Source organism: Pelobates fuscus, chromosome 6, assembly GCF_036172605.1.
Source record: "Pelobates fuscus isolate aPelFus1 chromosome 6, aPelFus1.pri, whole genome shotgun sequence".
Lineage (NCBI taxonomy): Eukaryota > Metazoa > Chordata > Amphibia > Anura > Pelobatidae > Pelobates > Pelobates fuscus.
The window spans coordinates 102,353,094-102,376,644 of NC_086322.1; the positions used below are offsets into that span (position 1 = coordinate 102,353,094).

The 23,551-nt window shown below is 44.2% G+C and overlaps 1 protein-coding gene across 1 annotated transcript in view; it reads right to left on the minus strand.

The window, feature by feature from the left end:
• Positions 1 to 23,551, minus strand: part of SNX25 (sorting nexin 25) — a 200,037-nt gene that overhangs the window by 92,679 nt on the left and 83,807 nt on the right. The gene's annotated exons all lie outside the window — the stretch shown is intronic.

The following is a 23,551-nucleotide window of genomic DNA, read 5'->3' on the forward strand; positions in this document are numbered from 1 at the left end:
ATAGCCTCAATAAGCCATATTTATTTATAAAATATTTTAACAGGGTGGATACATTGAGATTTTTCTCGTTTTCAAGTATGTCCTGGGTCCACAAAACATTGCATTGTTACAAAAGGGTACACCATACAAAAATACAATATACAAACTATATATATATATATATATATATATATATATATATATATATATATATATATATATATATATATATATACACACACACACACATATATACATTTTAAAAGATTTTAGATTGAATGAAAATTTGACTTTGTCCCTGAGGTTTTTCTATAATTGCGGTGCTCTGTAGGAAAAGGAGGATCGAGCCACTTTATTTTTGTATATGGGTATGCTAAATCGTGCTAGTACTGGATCTACTCAGGCAGGGTGGGAGCTTCCCAGAAATGCTCTTATGCACAAGGCTGGAAAGATGAAGAGTGCGTCGGGATTCCAGCGACAGCCAGTTTAGCCCTTTTAACATGTCACGGTGGTGGGTAAAGTAATTATATTCTAGTGCAAAGCGGCAGAACTAATTATATAACGTATTAAGTTTATTAAGGTTGGTTTGCGGTGCGGGTGCATACACTACATCTCTATAATCAAAGACCGGCATTAGCATTTGTTGCACTGTTTCCTTACTGAAGGGATTAGGCAGGATTTGTTTCTGTACAGGGCACCTAGTTTTGGGTTAAGTTTTGAAGAAATTCTTTCAATGTGAAGGCCAAAGGATAGATTGGGGTATAAAACATACCTAGACATTTAAAAGAGCAGTCTGCTGTCAGTGTGCTATTTGAATTTGTTCTAAAACACAGTTGTTGATTTTGTAGTTTATGTACCGTATATACTCGAGTATAAGCCGAGTTTTTCAGCACATTTTTTGTGCTGAAAAACCCCAACTCGGCTTATACTCGAGTCAATAGTCTGTAATATGGCAATTTGCATTGCCATAATACAGACAGGGGCTGTGGGGGCTGTCAGCGCTGTAACTTACCTCACCTGCAGCTCCTGTCAGCTCCCTCCTTCTCCACACCGTCCATTCAGCACCTCGGTCAGCTCCCAGTGTAAATCTCTCTCGCGAGAGCCGCGACTTACAGTGGGAGCTGACAGAAGAGCTGAATGGACGGCACGGAGGAGGAGGGAGCTGACAGGAGCTGCAGGAGAGGTAAGTTACAGCTCTGACAGCCCCCCTCTCCCCCCCATTGAACTGCCAATGCCACTGGACCACCAGGGAAGGAGAGCCCCCCTCCCTGCCATATATCAAGCAGGGAGGGGGGACGAAAAAAAAATATAATAACAACAATAATAATAAAATAATAATAATTAAATTAAATTAAAAATAATAATAAGAAATAATAATATAAAAAAATGTAAATCATTTAAAATAATAATAAAATTGCCCACCAATGCTCTGCAACACACACACACTGCACTCATACACACACGCTGCACTCATACACACACGCTGCACTCATACGCACACGCTGCACTCATACGCACACGCTGCACTCATACGCACACGCTGCATTCATACGCACACGCTGCATTCATACGCACACGCTGCATTCATACGCACACGCTGCATTCTTAAGCACACGCTGCATTCATACGCACACGCTGCATTCATACACACACACTGCATTCATTATACACACACTGTAAATAAATATTCAATTAATATATTTTTTTTAGGATCTAATTTTATTTAGAAATTTACCAGTAGCTGCTGCATTTCCCACCCTAGTCTTATACTCAAGTCAATAAGTTTTGCCCAGTTTTTTGGGGTAAAATTAGGGGCCTCGGCTTATATTCGGGTCGGCTTATACTCGAGTATATACGGTAATTTAGGCACAGTTCCAAAGATCATTTTTCAGTGTTTAGGAAGAGTTTATCTGCTATCCACTTTTCTACCACTGTGAATTGGTTTTGCAGCACAGCCTTAAGCTGCGGTAGCTTGGGTTTACTAGCGTAGATTACAGTGTCGTCTGCATACATGTGTACAGTTGAGAATTTGCAGATGTTAGGCAGATCATTTATAAATATATAAAGGGTTAACTATATAAAAGAACAAACAATGTTTTGGGTTTGCATTCATTACTTAATAAAATGTACAGAGGTATATCATAAAATCATTTATTATAACACCTTTGGAGCTATAGTAATGGCAAAATGCAATCCACACATGTAGCATTATGTAATGTGCTGGACCTTTACTTCTCAAACATTGGGTGTTTTAGTACGTTAAAATCTTGCCAGCATAATCTAATTTCATGCCATACAGGTGCTCAATAAAAATGAAAGACAAACTCTTCCAAGTGTCAAAAGCGTTTCATAATAGTATGAAGGTAAGTGTGACCATAGCAAATATTATATTGTGTGCAGCTGTTCAATGCCAACTAATGTGTGTCTGGAGAAAAAAAAAAAAAACAAACTAAAATGTGCCTTTTTGGTGAGTTTACAGCATAAAGTAAATCCGCAGAACCATGGAATTTTCTGTATTTTAAGTATAATAACACACATAACATAAAACATGTTTCTGTCTCAAAACTAAATAAGAAATGAGAATGATGGATCTTATAGTCATTAGATATATATCTCCGTACAGGAAGAATGCTTGCATGTCAGGTTACCAATGAAAATTTCTGCATAGAATATTTACAGCACAGTTTTGAAAATTCCCATAAAGAGGTGTTATTTTCTGAATCTTCCCAGCATTCCGCTGAGTTACCATTGGGTGTACCCTTAGCAGAACAGCAAATCCTGGGTTTTCGTAGGCCACAGAATCTGCCAGTATTTTGATAAAGGCATTCTGCTTGCAAAGCAAAGCAATAAATTGAAATGATATTTTTCTGATTTTCGATATCCGGCAGGCAGGGGCGGGCTGGGCCGGGGGGCAGGGAGGCAATTGCCCCCCAGGCCGCCCGAAATTCTTTTAGGACCGGCCGCGGTGGGCCGGCCCTTTAAATGCTGCAGCCGCCGAGCGCTCTGTAAAGAGCGCTCAGACGGCTGCAGCAGCTTTTCTCTCCCTCCCCTCCCCTGTAGGTGGCCGAGCTGCACTCCGGTCCGCGGTCCCGGCCGGAGTGATGGGAAGGTGCACACTGAGTGTGCACTTCCTGTCAGTCCGGCCGGGTACAGGAAACAGAAACTCCTGTTCCGCGCGGAACAGGAGTTTGTTTCCTGTACCCGGCCGGACTGACAGGAAGGTGCACACTGAGCACCTTCCTATCACTCCGGCCGGGACCGCGGACCGGAGTGCAGCTCGGCCACCTACAGGGGAGGGGGTAAGAAGAAGGGGAGGGGAGGGGGTAAGAAGAAGGGGAGGGGAGGGGGTAAGAAGAAGGGGAGGGGAGGGGGTAAGAAGAAGGGGGGGGGAGGGGGTAAGAAGAAGGGGGGGGGAGGGGGTAAGAAGAAGGGGGGGGGAGGGGGTAAGAAGAAGGGGGGGGGAGGGGGTAAGAAGAAGGGGGGGGGAGGGGGTAAGAAGAAGGGGGGGGGAGGGGGTAAGAAGAAGGGGGGGGGAGGGGGTAAGAAGAAGGGGGGGGAGGGGGTAAGAAGAAGGGGGGGGGAGGGGGTAAGAAGAAGGGGGGGGGGGGGGGTAAGAAGAAGGGGAGGGGGGGGGAGGGGGTAAGAAGAAGGGGGGGGGGAGGGGGTAAGAAGAAGGGGGGGGGAGGGGGTAAGAAGAAGGGGGGGGAGGGGGTAAGAAGAAGGGGGGGGGAGGGGGTAAGAAGAAGGGGGGGGAGGGGGTAAGAAGAAGGGGGGGGGAGGGGGTAAGAAGAAGGGGGGGGGGGAGGGGGTAAGAAGAAGGGGGGGGGAGGGGGTAAGAAGAAGGGGGGGGGGAGGGGGTAAGAAGAAGGGGGGGGGAGGGGGTAAGAAGAAGGGGGGGGAGAGAGTAAAAAGAGGGGAGGGGGGAGAGTAAAAAGAGGGGAGGGGGGAGAGTAAGAAGAGGGGAGGGAGGGGGGGAGAGTATGAAGAGGGGAGGGAGGGAGGGGGGAGAGTATGAAGAGGGGAGGGGGGGAGAGTAAGAAGAGGGGAGGGAGGGGGGGAGAGTAAGAAGAGGGGAGGGAGGGGGGGAGAGTAAGAAGAGGGGAGGGAGGGGGGGAGAGTAAGAAGAGGGGAGGGAGGGGGAGAGTAAGAAGAGGGGAGGGAGGGGGGGAGAGTAAGAAGAGGGGAGGGAGGGGGGAGAGTAAGAAGAGGGGAGGGAGGGGGGGGAGAGTAAGAAGAGGGGAGGGAGGGGGGAGAGTAAGAAGAGGGGAGGGAGGGGGGGAGAGTAAGAAGAGGGGAGGGGGGGAGAGTAAGAAGAGGGGAGGGGGGGAGAGTATGAAGAGGGGAGGGAGGGGGGAGAGTAAGAAGAGGGGAGGGAGGGGGGGGAGAGTAAGAAGAGGGGAGGGAGGGGGGGGAGAGTAAGAAGAGGGGAGGGAGGGGGGAGAGTAAGAAGAGGGGAGGGGGGGGGAGAGTAAGAAGAGGGGAGGGAGGGGGGGAGAGTAAGAAGAGGGGAGGGAGGGGGGGAGAGTAAGAAGAGGGGAGGGGAAGGAGGGGGGAGAGTAAGAAGAAGGGGGTAGTAAGAAGAGGGGGGGGAGTAAGAAGAGGGGAGGGGGAGTAAGAAGAGGGGAGGGGGGAGTAAGAGGGGCGGGGGGAGTAAGAAGAGGGAAGAGAGGGAGTAAGAAGAGGGGAGGGGGGATAATAAGAGGGGGGAGTAAGAAGAAGGGGAGATAAGAAAAAGAGGGGGGTAAGAAGAAGAAGGGGGGAGTAAGAACAAGAGTGGGGAGTAATTAGAAGAGGGGGTAAGAAGAAGAAGGGGGAGTAAGAAGAAGAGGGGGGAGTAAGAAGAGGAGGGGGGAGTAAGAAGAAGAGGGGGGAGTAAAAAGAAGAAGGGGGGTAAGAAGAAGAAGGGGGGTAAGAAGAAGAAGGGAGTAATAAGAAGAAGGGGGTAAGAAGAACAAGGGGGGGAGTAAGAAGAACACAGGGAGGAGGGATGGTAAGAAGAACACAGGGGGGGGGGTGAGAACACACAGAGGGAGGAGTGAGAAGAACACAGGGAGGGTGGAGGGGGGATGAGAAGAGCACAGGGAGGGTGGGTGAGTGTGAGAAGAGACCGCTAGGGGAGGGTGGGGGAGAGGAGAGACCACAAAGGGGCAGGGGAGAGCTCTAAGGGACAGAAGGGACAGCTCTATAGGACAGGGGGCAAGACAGGGAGCTCTTTAACACTACGCGCACACACACACACACACAATGCATCCCTATACATACACAGAAACACACAATGCATCCCTATACATACACAGAAACACACAATGCATCCCTATACATACACAGAAACACACAATGCATCCCTATACATACACAGAAACAGAACAGGCTTCCCTTACACACAGAGAAACACACAATGCATCCATTACACACACACACACACAATGCAACCCTTACACACAAAGACAATGCATCATTTGCACACATACACAGAAACATACACTGCAAACCCTTACACACACATGCAAACACACACACTGTTTTTCTTACATACACACAGAAACACAATGCATCTCTTACACTCAATGCACACACATACAGACACACACCTTGCATCCCTTATGCATACAAACACAGATTCACACAATGCATCCCTCACACACAACCAGAAACACATAATACATCCCTTATACACAAATACACACTGTTCCACTACACACAAACACACTGCATCACCTGCACAAACTGGTATCCCTATACACTACATACCATAAGCACACATATTAGATAACACATAACACATCCCCTACACACTCCACTCCCTGTGAGCGAGCTCATGGGTGGGTGGAACATATAAGTGGACTTATGAGTGGGCCTTATGGGCATACTCACCGTCAGGCACTGGAGCCCAGACCTTGAGCTGTGTAAGAGGCCCCCAAAAAATGGAGCTGCTTCCAATTCTCCCAGAACGTTGAATTTTGTGACCACAGTTGCAAACAGCCTCCAGAGGTCCTGTTCTACACCAGACCAGTGGAGCCAAACTGCAGCCCATCATCATCCTCATCCAATTGTAAGTAGGCAATCTAGTATATTATTAGTGACACTAATCTATAATTTACCTCACATTAAAGGGACACTATAGCTTAATGAAGTGGTTCTGGTGTCTATAGCTGGTCCCTGCAGGCTTTTTAATGTAAACACACACTGTGTGCAGCACTGGCGTTAGTTCATATGGCAGATCATATGGGTGGGGCATTGTGATGTCACATGGGGGGGTGGCGCAATGGGCCACTTGACTGGTTTTGCCCCCCAGGCCTAAGGCTGCCAGCCCTCCCCTGCCGGCAGGGAACCCCTACAGGTAGACTGCTAGCTGTTAAAATGAGATTCATTATGGGTGTTGGTGATCTAACTCTTGGACACTCCGATGTTTGAAATATGTTTATTCAAATTTGAATTGCTGATGGTTACTTATGTAAATACATCTATTAGCTTATTAAGTAGTTTCATTCACCATTCTTCATACTACTTGCAGCCACATTAAAAGGCGGTATATTCAACATCCTGAGGAGATATTAGGACAAGAGAACCATACCCTATGCAAGGAATAGAAGTAGTTATGGTGTGTGGAGTGTACCTCTATGCATCAATGTGTCTATTAAAGTATGCCAAACCAATCATTTAGAGTAAAAAAGCATGTTGTAATTGGACACTAGAATAAAACATTGGTTAAAATCTGTACTATAAGGATAAGAAATACATACAAAGGAAATCTGACTGACGAAAGGTACTGTTTGGAGGCTCTGTTGAAGCATTAGGAACAGATTTTCCAGGAAAATTATACAGTACATCGTTTTTAAAACTGCAGTTCAGATATCTGTACTTAACTTCTCGTGGAAACTATTTTACCCTATTATGCAAAAACATACTTTACAGAATTATATTCTAAAATACCAGAAAGTGCACTTGAAAAAGCTATGTAAAGAGGCGACCTTTGATTCCATAATATGACTAATAATTATCATTACCATTAGAAATGCATTAGATACAATACATTAGTTACAATATTTAGAATAATCACGTGCAGCACATTTGATTAGGGTGTGCATTGCATCCAGGATTTCTTCCCCTTTGTTGTTTTTATTTTATTTTATATAAGGTGGATTTTTATTAAAGGGACACTACAACCACCAAAATTACTATTCAAAGTGTTCCTAACACTACGGTGTCGCTTTGTTTCCACCACCACCCCCCCCCCCCCCCCCCTCCAAAAAGTTAAATATCCCTTTAAGCATTTATCTCCTCCGATGTCAGCTGATGGGGGAACTTCATGCACATGCGTGGTGAGAACCTTGCACACATTAGTCCTTAACCATAGGATAGCACTCAATGTTTTCCTATTTAACTCTGCAATATAAACATTGTAGTTTTTCTGAAGGCTAAGGGGGAAGGGACACTGAGATCAATGAGATCAAGTGGTCTAGATCCCTATAGTGTCGCTTTAAGAGCGGTCTGGCATGTTACCTGGCTCCTGGAACTGCGTCACAAAGCTAGCTCCTACTGTGCTGTGTAGGGCCAGCTCATTGAATAAAAGGGCTAGCTGCGCGCTCTCAGTCAATGAGCATGGCCCTACACAGCCAGGCTTAAAGGACCACTCTAGGCACCAAGACCACTTCAGCTTAATGAGGTGGTCTGGGTGCCAGGTCCCTCTAGGATTAACCCTTTTTTTTATAAACATAGCTGTTTCAGAGAAACGGCTATGTTTATACTGAGGGTTAATCCAGCCTCCAAAACCTCTAGTGGCTGTCTCAATGACAGCCACTAGAGGCGCTTGCGTGCTTCTCACTGTGAAAATCACAGTGAGAGCACGCAAGTGTCCATAGGAAAGCATTGTAAATGCTTTCCTATGCGACCGGCTGAATGCGAGCGCGGCTCCTGACGCGCATGCGCATTCAGCCGATGACATCGCAAGGAAGAAGGAGAGGAGGAGGAAAGCTCCACGCACGGCGCTGGAGAAAGAGGTAAGTTTAACCCCTTCCTCCCCCCCAGAGCCGGGCGGGAGTGGGTCCCTGAGGGTGTGGGCACCCTCAGGGCACTCTAGTGCCAGGAAAACAAGTATGTTTTCCTGGCACTAGAGTTGTCCTTTAACTCAGGCCTCATTTTAATAAGCTTTCTAAACGATTCAGTTCTGTTAGGAAAACTTTCCAAGTTGTTTATCTACAAACACTCCCATATACTTTAATGGCGACTTCTGTAGGTAAATAATTTGAAAAGATTTTTCCCAACAGTATTTAATCATTTAATCATTGGAAAGCCTATTATATCGAGGCCTTAGTGGCAGGACCTTTCTAGCTAAGTAGTTTGCCGTTCCTCTTTTTATATCACAGCATGCACCAGCTGGAATGCAGTCGGCACTCCAGTTCAGGGCCGTCTTTAACGTGGGGCAACGGGGCAGGTGGGGGGCCCAAGACAGCTACTCCGTTTGCCCTCTGCCCGCAAACTATGGGGGCCCATCGGGTGGCCCATGCACTTAGGGCCACCCAGTGGGCCTGTGTCAGCAGGGGCCCGGTCGTGCGCTGTGGCGCTTTAACAGCGCGACCGGGCCCTTGCTTTTCGGCAGCCGACTGGGAGGAAATGACAGCCGCGCGTCACTTCCTCCCACAGAAACAGGAGCCGCGCGGGAGGAAGAAGCTGTTCCGGAGGGGGCCAGGCCGGGAGAGCTTAACTCCCAGCCACCCCACTGGACCCCAGGGAAGCCACCCTCCAGGAAAAGGTAAGAAACTGGAGGGTGGTTATCAAATTTTGCATGAGTGTCTGAGTGCGTGTGTGTGTGTCAGTGTATCTGTATGTGTGAGTCTGTCAGTGTGTGTGGTTCAGTATGTATGTATGTATGTATGTATGTATGTGTGCATGTCTGTCAGTGTATGTGTGTATGTCGGTCAGTGTGTCAGTGTGTGTGTGTGAGTCTGTCAGTGTGTCAGTGTGTCTGTGTGTGTGTGTGTGTGTGTGTGAGAGTGAGTGTCTGTGAGTCTGTCAGTGTGTCGGTATGTCTGTATGTATGTATGTGTGCCAGAAAGTCTGGATGTCTATGTGTGAGTCTGTCAGTGTCCGTGTGGTTCTGTATGTCTGTGTTTGTAAATATGTCTGTCAGTGTATGTGTGTTTCAGTATGTCCATCTGTCTGTGTGTATATGTGCCAGTATGTCTGTATGTCTGTGTGTGATTCCGTCAGTGTCTGTGTGGTTCAGTATGTCTTTGTGTATGTGTGTTTCAGTATGGCTGTCTGTGTCAGTACATTTGTCAGAATGTGTCTCTGTATCTGTATGTTGTCCATTTGTGTGTGTGTGTGTATCTGTATGGGTCAGTGTTTGTATCTGTATATCTGCATGTGTGTCAGGTTGTGTATCTGTGTGTCTGTATGTGTCGGTGTATCTATATGAAGTCAGTGTGTGTACCTTTGTATCTGCATGTATGCCAGTGATTGTATCTGTGTGTGTGTCAGTGAATCTATTTGTAGTCTGTGTGTATCTGTATGTTCTTGTGTGTATCTATATGCGGTCAGTGTGTAACTGCGTGTGTGTGTCAAGTAGTGTATTTGTGCGTATCTATATGTGATCAGGGGGGCCCAAGTAAATGCTTGCCCAGGGTCCAATCAAATTTAAAGACGGCCCTGCTCCAGTTGTTGTAATGTGCGTAGTGTTTCCGACTAACTTTCAAGGCAATCACTGCTTTCTGCCCTAGTTACATTCAGTTGATTCTTTAACGGTACGATATCTAGGTTAAAAATAAAAAAATATTTTAATCTACTTGAAGGTAGTTAAAACAAAAAAAATATGCATATCGGTTTTTAAAAATATTTTTCCAAGTTCCTAAAATTTTACGTCTTCTACATGTTCTTTACTTAAGCTGATCCACCCACTTTTGGCCCAGCACGAACTTTCTTGTACATACAGGGTATTGTCCAATCAAATCTTCTCATAGAGATGCATAGTGGACACTGTGAATACAATTGAAACCTAAAAAACATACCGTATATACTCTAGTATAAGCCGAGTTTTTCAGCACATTTTTTGTGCTGAAAAACCCCAACTCGGCTTATACTCGAGTCAGTGTCTGTATTATGGCAATTTACATTGCCATAATACAGACTGCGGGCTGTGGGGGGCTGCAGAGCGTTTACTTACCTCTCCTGCAGCTCCTGTCAGTTCCCTTCTCCTCCGCGCCGGTCCGTTCAGCACATCTGTCAGCTCCCAGTGTAAGTCTCGCGAGAGCCGCGGGGTCATAGTGCGGCTCTCGCGAGACTTACAGTGTGAGCTGACAGGGGAGCTGACCGGACCGGCACGGAGGAGGAGGGAGCTGACAGGAGCTGCAGGAGAGGTAAGTAACAGCTCTGCCAGCCCCCTCACTGAACTGCCAATGCCACTGGACCACCAGGGAAGGAGAGCCCCCCTCCCTGCCATGTATCAAGCAGGGAGGGGGGATGAAAAAAATAAATATAATAATAAAATATTAAAAATAATAATTAAAAAAAATAACAATATAAAAAAAATTAAAATAATAATTAATAAAATAAATAATAGAACAAAAAAATTATTAAAATAATAATTAATAAAATAACAATAATCAAAATGCCCACCCCCCACCAACACATACACAAACACACACTGCATCACACACACTCACACTTCATTCATATACACACACTGCACTCACACACACACACACACACACTGCACTCATACGCACACACTGCATTCATTATATACACACACTGTAAATAAATATTCAATTAATATAATTTTTTTAGGATCTAATTTTATTCAGAAATTTACCAGTAGCTGCTGCATTTCCCACCCTAGTCTTATACTCGAGTCAATAAGTTTTCCCATTTTTTTGTGGTAAAATTAGGGGCCGCGGCTTATATTCGGGTCGGCTTATACTCGAGTATATACGGTACATAAAACAGATATTACTCTAAAAAAATTACAATATTTCTAATGAGTACTGGGATCTGTTACAAACTATGTGAATACATTAAAATATTCATACAGGATCAGGTCCAAAATGTGAATCTCTGAAAGTCTGAACAAACTTGAAGGCTTGGGGGGAAAAAATCTTGTTTCTTCTGGTGAAGTTTGAGCTACCATTTCTTCCTTTAACATTATCTAATCTTACACTGCAGGTTACTTTGAACAAGCATGGAATTCACAGAAGAAGAGCTTCTAAAGTAAACACAATGCCCAATGTAATGATTCCCTACTGAAAGCTCACTTCCTCTTGGACAATTGTTTCTGGCTGTCAGCTTGAGTACCAGGGGATGTTCCTAAATGATTTTATAAAAAACTGTGGATTCCTCTTGAAATTGGCACTTTTATGAACTAGGACAGTGGTAAGCACCTTACTGATCTGGATTGTCAGTTTTACTCCCAAAAAATAGAGGACTGAGCAGTGAAATTTCTGGAGCATGATCTATTTACCAAAACCATTACATTAAATTAAATTTAAGTGGATCTGGTGCTTAGTCTGACCCTTTAATATGATACGGTTTTAATTTTGAAAGATCATTTTTTTGATCTTGCTGGTACATATTTTGCATTAAATTCAATACTATAAAAACAGGTATAAAAGGTTTGATTTTTTTTGTGCATTGTATGAAATGGATGGCTTGGAATTGTAGTGCAATAAAATGTCTTAAAAAAAGAAATAAATTGAAAAGTTTTACATTTTTAACACTTTATAACAGATAAATCCTTTTGTTTTAGAGCTTCTGGTGCTCTTGGGGCCTTCTTCAAGAGTAAAACATTTTACTTATCAACTTTGACAATAATTACCGTATTTATCGGCGTATAACACGCACTTTTACTCCCTCAAAATAGGGGGAAAATTGTGGGTGCGTGTTATACGCCGATATCTCATAATTACTTACCTGTCTTGAAGCGTGGGCCAGCTTTTTGAAGCGTGGGCCAGCAATTACAGGCTCCGGTTTCCGGCGGGACTGAAAGGAAGTGTGCACACTTCCTTTCAGTCTGCCGGAAACCGGAACCTGAAATTGAAGTTCCAGTACCGCGGTGCGCGCTGTGAAGCTGGCCCACGCTTCAAGACAGGTAAGTAATTATGGGACAAGGGAAAGTGCTCTAGGGGGCACTATGGGGGGGGGGGGGGGGGGGAGGAGGAGGAGAGAACACTATGGGAGGAGGAAGGGGGGGAGAATACTATGGGAGGGGGAAGGGGGGGAGAATACTATGGGGGGGAGGGGAGAATTCAGTTACCCTTTAATGGGAGGATTTTAAAATATTGACATGCACTATAATGATCGTTACTATGAGATTGGGCTATCTTTTTGGCAAGCATCCTACAAAGTCGCACATTTTAATGATGTGTGCATGTTTTTGGTTACAACTACTATTTTTTTATTCTTTATGTATCTGTTATTACAATGTATATTATTGTAAAACGACTATTAAAGCAGCACAAATAGCAGGTTTCATGCAGCTGTAACACAACACAAGCATTGTTTATTATACACATCGCTTCTATCTAGACACTCTTCATTTCTTTTACTGGCTACGGAACTGTTAAAACCTATGGGATGAGGGGGGGGGGGAACTCTATGGAATGAGGGGGGGGAACACTATGGGAGGGGGTGGAGAATACTATGGGATGGGGGGGAGAATACTATGGGATGGGGGGGAGAATACTATGGAAAGGGGGGACACTATGGGATGAGGGGGGAATACTATGGGAGGGAGGGGAAATTTCCTGGAATTTCCTTCTTAAAATGAGGTGCGTGTTATACGCCGATAAATACGGTAGATAGCAATTTCAGATATTACTTCCTTTTAATTAGTGTCATAAAGAGCCTGATGAGACCAGAGAGGCAAAAATAAAACAATACTACAAGAACAATAAATTTCATCAAACAAAGAATGGTAAATATGTTGTTAATACCAGCATCATTAGGCTTATTTTAACAAATAAATAATATACTGAATAACATCAAGTGCTGCTGTATGTGTACACAGGGAAAATACTTTCATTAGCATAGCACAGTGTGAGCGTGTTGAATGGGGACTTTGTTTCTATTGTATTATGAAGCAGAACACACAACGAAAACTTACGACCGAATATTGGACACTTGGGCGATCAAATGTTGTTCTTACACATTTCCGCTTCTGGACTATACTCATGTGTGCAAGGTTCTTTTTAACCCTTTTGTTCCTTTTTACATTTGTAATACTTTGCCTATACCCTTTGTAAAACAGTGGAGTATGTTGGCTCTTTATTATATGTGATAATAAAATTCTAAAAAACCCATTCCAACAGGGGAGCATACCTTCAGTGGCTTCACCTTTTCACTCTATAGTTTCCTTAAACACCATACCATTACAAAAAATAAAATGCTGACACACACACACACACATATTTATTTATATATACATATACACATACATTTACTGTAACGGACCGTTCTGCTCACCTAGTCGAGTGTCCGATTTTAGTTCCAGACACTCGACGGCAAAACACCGCTGTTCGGGAGGTTAAGATGGCCGCCGCCACGTGTTCGTTTCCCGAATGACGGCCACCCAGAGGACAAAACCACACATTACACACATTGCCAATTACCCGTTTGCAACATTGTTGCGAACGGTAATTGGAGGCACACTTTAATCCTGGGTGGTCTGGTTGTTCGGTAGTTTCACTCAATATAATGAATGGAGTGATTCTACCGAACAATCAGACGAATGCTGCATACACATAACACAGTTTACCGAACACATAATATTAAAGACAGCCTGAATGCAATCTGCTACACAGTCTTAAAGGGGCATTGTTCCTAAAAGTCATAATATGTCCACGGATGGCCCTTAAAGGGCCTGTAGCAGCAATATAAAATACCACATGCCCAAATATTGCATTCAAAGGTACAAATTTACCAGGGACCATAGTCAGCAGGTAGGAGGCGGGCAGCCAGGCCTCTCCAATGCCCAGTGGCGAGGCGGGTTCCGCCACATATACATACATACACATATACACACACACACACACACACGTTTTTGTTTGATACGGATTACACACCTGGCACTGTCTCTTCCCTTCTTTGTATATAAGCTTATGTAAACATGTCTCATTTCCTCATTTCCACTCACCCGTGTCTGTTTGTTGCTATTTATATGTATGCTTTGTGTGCAATGCTGTAGAATGTTATTTATTTTTTTCTTTTATAATAAATGGAGGATGGTTAGATAGCCAAGTAGACCATACCTGTTATCACAAGCTATGCGTTAAAGTTATTTTAATACATTATGCACGCAACGGTTTATCAAGCTTAGTATTGTCTAAGTAACCAAAATGTCAGTAGTGTCACGGACAGTAATCCCTAATGGTGAAAGTGGAGTTAAAACCGGATTAACTCTCTGAACATTCATACACAGTAAGACAAGGGCAAATGCACAGGCTGGCCATCATATTGTACAGGAGGAAAAAGCTATTTTGGAGTGCATGTTTTGAGGCATTGTCTGGCTCCTTAAACTGACTGAACAAAGGATTGAATTATCATTCGTATGTCAAAGGCCAGTACAATTGCCAAAATAACACACTCTGCCTTTTTAGATAACTAGCAGCCTGGCAATCCTAGAATCTTGGGGCAACATCTTGGCTACTCCTGAGAGTTTTTAATATGTACCTACAATACTTTTCCAAAGTCAAATATACAGAACCATATATACCTCAGATCAGCAATATAGTAGTCCTTACACACATCCTTATTTACAACGTCCTTCCTCTCCCTACTGTTCTCCCATTCAACTACCATCTTCCTTGCAGCAGCCGAGAGTGAGAGTTAAAATTTATGGTAGCTTCTCATCCTATGGCTACAAAACGCTAGGTTATACTTACCTTATACTGTCCCCTGAGGGCAACTCGATCTTTAGCTCCTGGCACTAGATCTACAAGGATGTTGTACTATCGCATAAGAGAGTACAATACTGATGTCTATGAAGGATCCACAAGACTGCAGAAGCATTCATAGAAGTTGTTTCGCAATGAGCGAGACAATGCCATATTCCCACAGCCATCACTAATGACAGCTGTGAGAAGTGATAAAGCTTGATGGCCATAGCTCCTCATTTTGTTAAGTTAGGGTATATACCTTAAGACAAAATAGTTCCTCAACTATGTCTTATTTAAAGTCTTTATGAGCAAATAAGCTCACAGCAGTGACAAAAACGCAAAATAATTTACACTAGTACTGCATGTATGCAAAACTGCTGTGGTTCTCTTAGAATCCCTTATGTTGGGAGCAGACTTACCTCAACTCATCATGTGGGTACCCAAAGAACATAGACCCCTGATTAGAGTTACTTGCCTGACAATACTCAATTCTCTGAGACTATGAGATTCATCCGTGCAAAGGTATAGGTTAGTGTCAACCCCTTCTCCCCTCATGCCCTACCTCTGCAAAAGGGGATTTACGCCAGGTATGACAGCTAGGGATTTCCGAAATCTAGAGCAGGCAGGCCTACAAACGGATATGCCAGTTATTTCAGGGGAAGGAGGTCATTACTCTTGATGACCTTAAAGAAAGGAGGCATCTTACTCCTTCCGATTTTTTTTTAGATATTTCCAGATTAGGGATTTTGCTAAACAATCCCACATCAAAGAAGCAGCACATAAAACACTGACTTTTTTGAACGTCTATGCATAACTGAAATTATGCCTAAAAGCCTGATGACGCCTTTTTACGCCAACCTCTGCTTGGAGACCGGGGAATGGGGTAGAGTAACATTCACGGACCAATGGGGAAAAAAACTTAGGTGAGGAACTGGAGGACATTGAATGGCAGGAGATATGGGAAGCTAATACCATCACCTATATCTGTGCAACCCTTCAGGAGCAATCCTTTAAAATGATGTTCAGCTGGTATACAACTCCTGTAAAACTAAATAGAATGAAAAAATCCTCCATGGATGTGTGCTGGAGGGGATGCGGGATGAAAGGGACGTACATACATATGCGGTGGGAGTGCCCACTGATGATACGATTCTGGAATTTAATTAAGGATTTGTTAATCCAAGTGTTCTCAAGAGCCCCAGACCTAAACTCTTGGATATATCTGTTAAATAGATCTACTGAAGAGTGGACCAGAAACTAACAAAAACGTATTCACAAAATAACCCTGGCTGCTCAAAGGGCTGTAGCTTGTGCCTGGCTAAAACAGGGTATCCCTAACATTACATGGGTGCTAAACAGGGTCAGAGAGATACACCTGATGGATGAAGATAAACTTAAAGGGATACTGTAGTAAAAGTATGGGTATGACTAAAAATAATAACTTAAAATAAAAGTGTAAATTCAGAAACCACTCTCCTTGCTTTCAGCAATTCAATAATGTTTATAAATAGAGGCTATAGTAAACAAATAAACAATACATATACATGTGAATTGGGCTAGTATATGTTGCTACCAAGACTAATCATTGATTGAATGGAAAGTAAACTAAATTAACATAGTGAAACAGGCATAGACTGGTGATACAGTTAGCACTCCATTGATTATCAGATGAGAGTAAGATAAGATAGCATGTGTATAGTGGGGAGAGGGAATTGAGAGAGAGAAAGTGAGGAGGGTAGAGAGAGAGAGAGAGAGAGAGAGAGAGAGAGAGAGAGAAAATGTGCTATTCACAGGGTTTTTAACAGGTTAGCCATTCCTTCTGCTGGACACACCTCCTTCAGTCAATCCCTTGGGATCTTACAGAGCCAGAGTGCCTCCTGGGGGGAGAGGGATTGCGATGGAAGGGAATGGAGGAGGAGTTGATCAACAACTTAACTGATTTTGTCTGGTGAATGGCCATATGATCAGAGGACTCCATTACTGAATCCCTGTATTAGTACACAATAACACTTCATTAACATACAGCCCCCACCCCACTTATTACAGACACTATAGTCACCAGAACAACTACAGCTTATTGTATTTGTTCTGGTGAGTAGAATAATTCCCTGCAGGCTTTTTGCAGTAAACACGGTTTTCATAGAAACGACAATTACATTACAGCCTAGGGATAACTCCAATGGCCATTTCTCAGATGGTTTCTAGATGTGCTTCCTGGGGTAGTGCTGCACACTCTGCAGTACTGCCATTCCATGTCTCCACCTTCTACATGGCGACACTGAACTTTCCTCATAGAGATGCATTGATTCAATGCATCTCTATGAGTAGATGATGATTACACAGGGATGTTGGCTCTGCCCCTGATCTACCTCCTTGACACTCTCAGCCAATCCTATGGCAAAGCATTGTGATTGGCCAAGAAAATCACTTCTGATTATGTCAGACAAGAAGGCAGATTAGGGGCAGAGCCAGCAGAAGATTTTTTTAAAAGGTCATCATCAAGCCAATTGGGACTGTTTGGAACAAATGTAAAAATCTGGGTAGTATGCTTATCACCTTGAATTCTTTTACTAATATTATATACTGTTCAAAAGACACATTGCTTTTTTATAGTGCAATGACAATTTATGATGAAAGTGCTTCTTTTAAATACTTGCATAAGTGAAAGGACCACTATAGGCACCCAGACCACTTCAGCATAATGAAGTGGTCTGGGTGCCAGGTCCTTCTAGGATTAACCCATTTTTCATAAACATAGCAGTTTCAGAGAAACTGCTATGTTTGTGAATGGGTTAAGCCTTCCCCTATTTCCTCTAGTGGCTGTCTCATTGACAGCCGCTAGAGGCGCTTGCGTGATTCTCACAGTGATTCATAATGCTTTCCTATGTGACCGGCTGAATGCGCGCGCAGCTCTTACCGCGCGTGCGCATTCAGCCGACGGGGAGGAGAAGAGGAGGATCAGAGGAGGAGAGCTCTCCGCCCACCGCTGGAAAAGGGTAAGTTTTAAACACTTTCCCTTTTCCAGAGCCCGGCGGGAGTGGGTCCCTGAGGGTGGGGGCACCCTCAGGGCACTCTAGTGCCAGGAAAACGAGTATGTTTTCCTGGCACTAGAGTGGTCCTTTAAGGTAAGATTTTAGTATATTTAGGGAGGGGCAGATATATATTTTTTTAAAACACTACTGTGTCAGGAATACATGTTTGTGTCCCTGACCCTATAGTATTATTTTAATATGAAGTTTGCTTCAAGTAAAACCATTGATTATATTGCTAGAAAATGTGCTAGATTTGAACCACGAATCACGGTCACAAAAAGGAAATTTTATTGAACCTGTCCTGGGTTTCGGTGCCAAGCCTTCCTGCATAAGATAACTTTAGAAAAGTTTCTATGTGGAACGCAGTCACTAATAACATCCGCAGATAAAAGGAGTGATGATACAAATAGCCATTTTGTTTGTTTGTTTTTTTCTTTAAAGTGAATCACAGCAAAGAAACATGAAGTCACAGCTCATAGCACGAAACAGCTTGACTGGTATCATTATTCAAACAGTGTGAAAGAAGCCTAGCACAGATATTAATTTAGTTATAATGCAACAAATTCATCTTCAAATGCGAGATATTGTATTGAAAATCTCCATCCTTTACTGCATTCCCACCGTCTTTCAATGATCCATTTTATGATCTATTCTACAGGGACTGATTGATTAAGTGTTCCGGCTTGACAAGCCATTAAGTAAAGAAAAGCGCAAGCATAATGTATCGACTTAATAGTAAAAGCATGGAACGTCTTTTTGTTTCTGCAATTCTTCTCCTCTACATTAATGAAAGCATTCTCTCGACACAATTGTATTACGCAATTAAGATAAACTAGTGTATGTTTGGCAGGTCCTTTGCCTTGATTCTAGAAAGCCTCTAATTGTGGTTCTATTTATAAAGCCCCGTTGGTATTAAGTCAGATCTGTTCCTATAAATCTTCTGGAAACCTGTGAATGGCCCATATATATTTCACAAGCAGTAATCACTGAATTAATAAAACATTTTTTTTTTTTTACAATAAGCAAGAAAATATCGTCATACATGGTCAGCCAAATGTAACCGTTCCTGGAAATCCACTAAATTTCTGCTTTTACTCAAACCTTGGTTTGCAGCACTGAGCAGTCAACTCTGCAGCTGTGTTTACACAAAATTACACCAGAATCATCTCAAGCCTACAAATTGGATTGTTCTGTTCAGAGAAAATAGTGTTAGTCTTGATAATCTGTGCTGATAAAGAGAAAAATGGGTACAGGGATAAAGCTTGACATTTCAAAATGCCATTAGCTCAAGAATCCTTGCATTGTTGGGCCACATATTTATAACTTGTATTAAATGCTTTATAAATTATATCTTTCACTCGATTTCCTTTTTTTTACACAATTTCTCCAGCTTTTTCCTCAATCTGCTCAGTTATGCTCATTCCGTGGGTCACACAACCTTCTTATCTTGAATGTTCAAAGCTACATGGGTTTCCTCATTCAGCCATAGACCATGTAACATACATCTTTTCCAAGTTATCTTATCCACAAGTTTAAAGGGGGACAGCTGGATAGTAAACCAACATTTTCAAACCCTTCTACCAAAACACTATAGCAGGAAGATAATACAAACAAGGGAAATGCAGAGGTAACCTATTCTAAAATCTACTCAAAGATTCACAAGCAACAAAGAGTAATTATGCAAGTATTTAAAAGAAGCACTTTCATCAGAAATTGTCATTGCACTATAAAAAAAAAGCAATATTTCTTTTGAACAGTATATAATATTAGTAAAAGAATTCAAGGTGATAAGCAAACTACCCAGGTTTTTATATTTGTTCCAAACAGTCTCAATTGGCTTGATGATGACCTTTTTAAAAACCTTGAGATCAATGTTGATTGGGTACATCTGGTGGGGAGAGAAGTTCCGCCAGGAGAGGCCTTCCATTGCCAGATGTTCATAGATAGACACCATCTAGCTACTGTTTTAAATCAGGTTATAAAGTGGCATATTACGCCATCAACAAAGCACTGGCCATTACTGTACACAGCACGTGTGTTCCAGTCTCCTATTTGGTGTGGAATATGTATCTACAGTCCTGCCTAGCGGCTGCCAGAGATTCACAGAGTTAAAAATTGGTCCTCTGCCCGAAAAACAAAACACACAAACACCCCCAAATCCCATGCTCTCTGATTCCATTAACATACGATGAAAATCTTGTCAAGGGTTTCACAACTAAAGATTTGCTGTTTCTGGGTCAGGGATAGTATTTTTCACTTAGTCAAGCACTGACAGCTGAAGACCTTCAAAAGCCCGAAGAAACTGGTGAGTGAGAGGACATCCACTACCTTGGAAAAATAATGCTAATAGCAAATCCAACACTACAGCATCTCAACTAGAGCTCAAGTACACAGGATTCAACGTGTTTTGAAAATCTGTGCATGGAGGTGCTAGGATAGAAATAGCCATTTCAGAGCTTTATCATTTACCAGTGGTAGTTTGGAGGGACAGCAATGTAGGGCCTGACACTGAGGTTGCGCAACAGAGCTGGTGGGGGGGGAGGGGGGTCTTCTACTTTCTCTTCTTCTAACACTATCCCATATTATTCTTGTCTTTTATTCTAACTTCTTACAACTGGATTGACAATTGCTTTAAATGTCTACATTTACTGGTCAAAACCTAGGTGTGATTGGTAATGCTCTTCCAATTATATAAGTATATTCGAGGCTTTATACATATGTACCAAACAGGTTGCTGCTGAATAATTATATTGTATAAATTGGGCGTTTACACGTTACACTGATTGCTATTGGACTATCAGTTGCATGCAGCTATCATATCTTCTGTGTATATTGGTACAGAACTTCATTCAATTATGATTTTTCACTAGAAAGATTAATCCTCATCGTGACTGTGATCGTTTAACAGACCTGTCAAACATAGGTCACAGGGCTGATCCATGCTCAGAAACTCTGCAGCAGCTGCCCATTAGACCCCAATTCAGTGTTCTCCGAATTGCACACTACTTGAAGCAGGGGCGGGCTGGGCCGGGGGGCAGGGAGGCAATTGCCCCCCAGGCCGCCCGAAATTCTTTTAGGACCGGCCGCGGTGGGCCGGCCCTTTAAATGCTGCAGCCGCCGAGCGCTCTGTAAAGGGGTAAGAAGGGGGGAGGGGGTAAGAAGGGGGGGGGAGGGGGTAAGAAGAAGGGGGGGGGAGGGGGTAAGAAGAAGGGGGGGGGAGGGGGTAAGAAGAAGGGGGGGGAGGGGGTAAGAAGAAGGGGGGGGGAGAGAGTAAAAAGAGGGGAGGGGGGAGAGTAAAAAGAGGGGAGGGGGGAGAGTAAGAAGAGGGGAGGGAGGGGGGGAGAGTATGAAGAGGGGAGGGAGGGAGGGGGGAGAGTATGAAGAGGGGAGGGGGGGAGAGTAAGAAGAGGGGAGGGAGGGGGGGAGAGTAAGAAGAGGGGAGGGAGGGGGGAGAGTAAGAAGAGGGGAGGGAGGGGGGGGAGAGTAAGAAGAGGGGAGGGAGGGGGGAGAGTAAGAAGAGGGGAGGGAGGGGGGGAGAGTAAGAAGAGGGGAGGGGGGGAGAGTAAGAAGAGGGGAGGGGGGGAGAGTATGAAGAGGGGAGGGAGGGGGGAGAGTAAGAAGAGGGGAGGGAGGGGGGGAGAGTAAGAAGAGGGGAGGGAGGGGGGGGAGAGTAAGAAGAGGGGAGGGAGGGGGGAGAGTAAGAAGAGGGGAGGGAGGGGGGGAGAGTAAGAAGAGGGGAGGGAGGGGGGGAGAGTAAGAAGAGGGGAGGGGAAGGAGGGGGGAGAGTAAGAAGAAGGGGGTAGTAAGAAGAGGGGGGGGAGTAAGAAGAGGGGAGGGGGAGTAAGAAGAGGGGAGGGGGGAGTAAGAGGGGCGGGGGGAGTAAGAAGAGGGAAGAGAGGGAGTAAGAAGAGGGGAGGGGGGATAATAAGAGGGGGGAGTAAGAAGAAGGGGAGATAAGAAAAAGAGGGGGGTAAGAAGAAGAAGGGGGGAGTAAGAACAAGAGTGGGGAGTAATTAGAAGAGGGGGTAAGAAGAAGAAGGGGGAGTAAGAAGAAGAGGGGGGAGTAAGAAGAGGAGGGGGGAGTAAGAAGAAGAGGGGGGAGTAAAAAGAAGAAGGGGGGTAAGAAGAAGAAGGGGGGTAAGAAGAAGAAGGGAGTAATAAGAAGAAGGGGGTAAGAAGAACAAGGGGGGGAGTAAGAAGAACACAGGGAGGAGGGATGGTAAGAAGAACACAGGGGGGGGGGTGAGAACACACAGAGGGAGGAGTGAGAAGAACACAGGGAGGGTGGAGGGGGGATGAGAAGAGCACAGGGAGGGTGGGTGAGTGTGAGAAGAGACCGCTAGGGGAGGGTGGGGGAGAGGAGAGACCACAAAGGGGCAGGGGAGAGCTCTAAGGGACAGAAGGGACAGCTCTATAGGACAGGGGGCAAGACAGGGAGCTCTTTAACACTACGCGCACACACACACACACACAATGCATCCCTATACATACACAGAAACACACAATGCATCCCTATACATACACAGAAACACACAATGCATCCCTATACATACACAGAAACACACAATGCATCCCTATACATACACAGAAACAGAACAGGCTTCCCTTACACACAGAGAAACACACAATGCATCCATTACACACACACACACAATGCAACCCTTAAACACAAAGACAATGCATCATTTGCACACATACACAGAAACATACACGGCAAACCCTTACACACACATGCAAACACACACACTGTTTTTCTTACATACACACAGAAACACAATGCATCTCTTACACTCAATGCACACACATACAGACACACACCTTGCATCCCTTATGCATACAAACACAGATTCACACAATGCATCCCTCACACACAACCAGAAACACATAATACATCCCTTATACACAAATACACACTGTTCCACTACACACAAACACACTGCATCACCTGCACAAACTGGTATCCCTATACACTACATACCATAAGCACACATATTAGATAACACATAACACATCCCCTACACACTCCACTCCCTGTGAGCGAGCTCATGGGTGGGTGGAACATATAAGTGGACTTATGAGTGGGCCTTATGGGCATACTCACCGTCAGGCACTGGAGCCCAGACCTTGAGCTGTGTAAGAGGCCCCCAAAAAATGGAGCTGCTTCCAATTCTCCCAGAACGTTGAATTTTGTGACCACAGTTGCAAACAGCCTCCAGAGGTCCTGTTCTACACCAGACCAGTGGAGCCAAACTGCAGCCCATCATCATCCTCATCCAATTGTAAGTAGGCAATCTAGTATATTATTAGTGACACTAATCTATAATTTACCTCACATTAAAGGGACACTATAGCTTAATGAAGTGGTTCTGGTGTCTATAGCTGGTCCCTGCAGGCTTTTTAATGTAAACACACACTGTGTGCAGCACTGGCGTTAGTTCATATGGCAGATCATATGGGTGGGGCATTGTGATGTCACATGGGGGGGTGGCGCAATGGGCCACTTGACTGGTTTTGCCCCCCAGGCCTAAGGCTGCCAGCCCTCCCCTGACTTGAAGTATCGAATGTAACCCACATTGCAATTTGGGGTTGATGTGCCACGATACTATGTGCACAAATATACCATTATAATATAGGTATACGTGTATTCACTATCTAGCTTACAGATTTTGATTA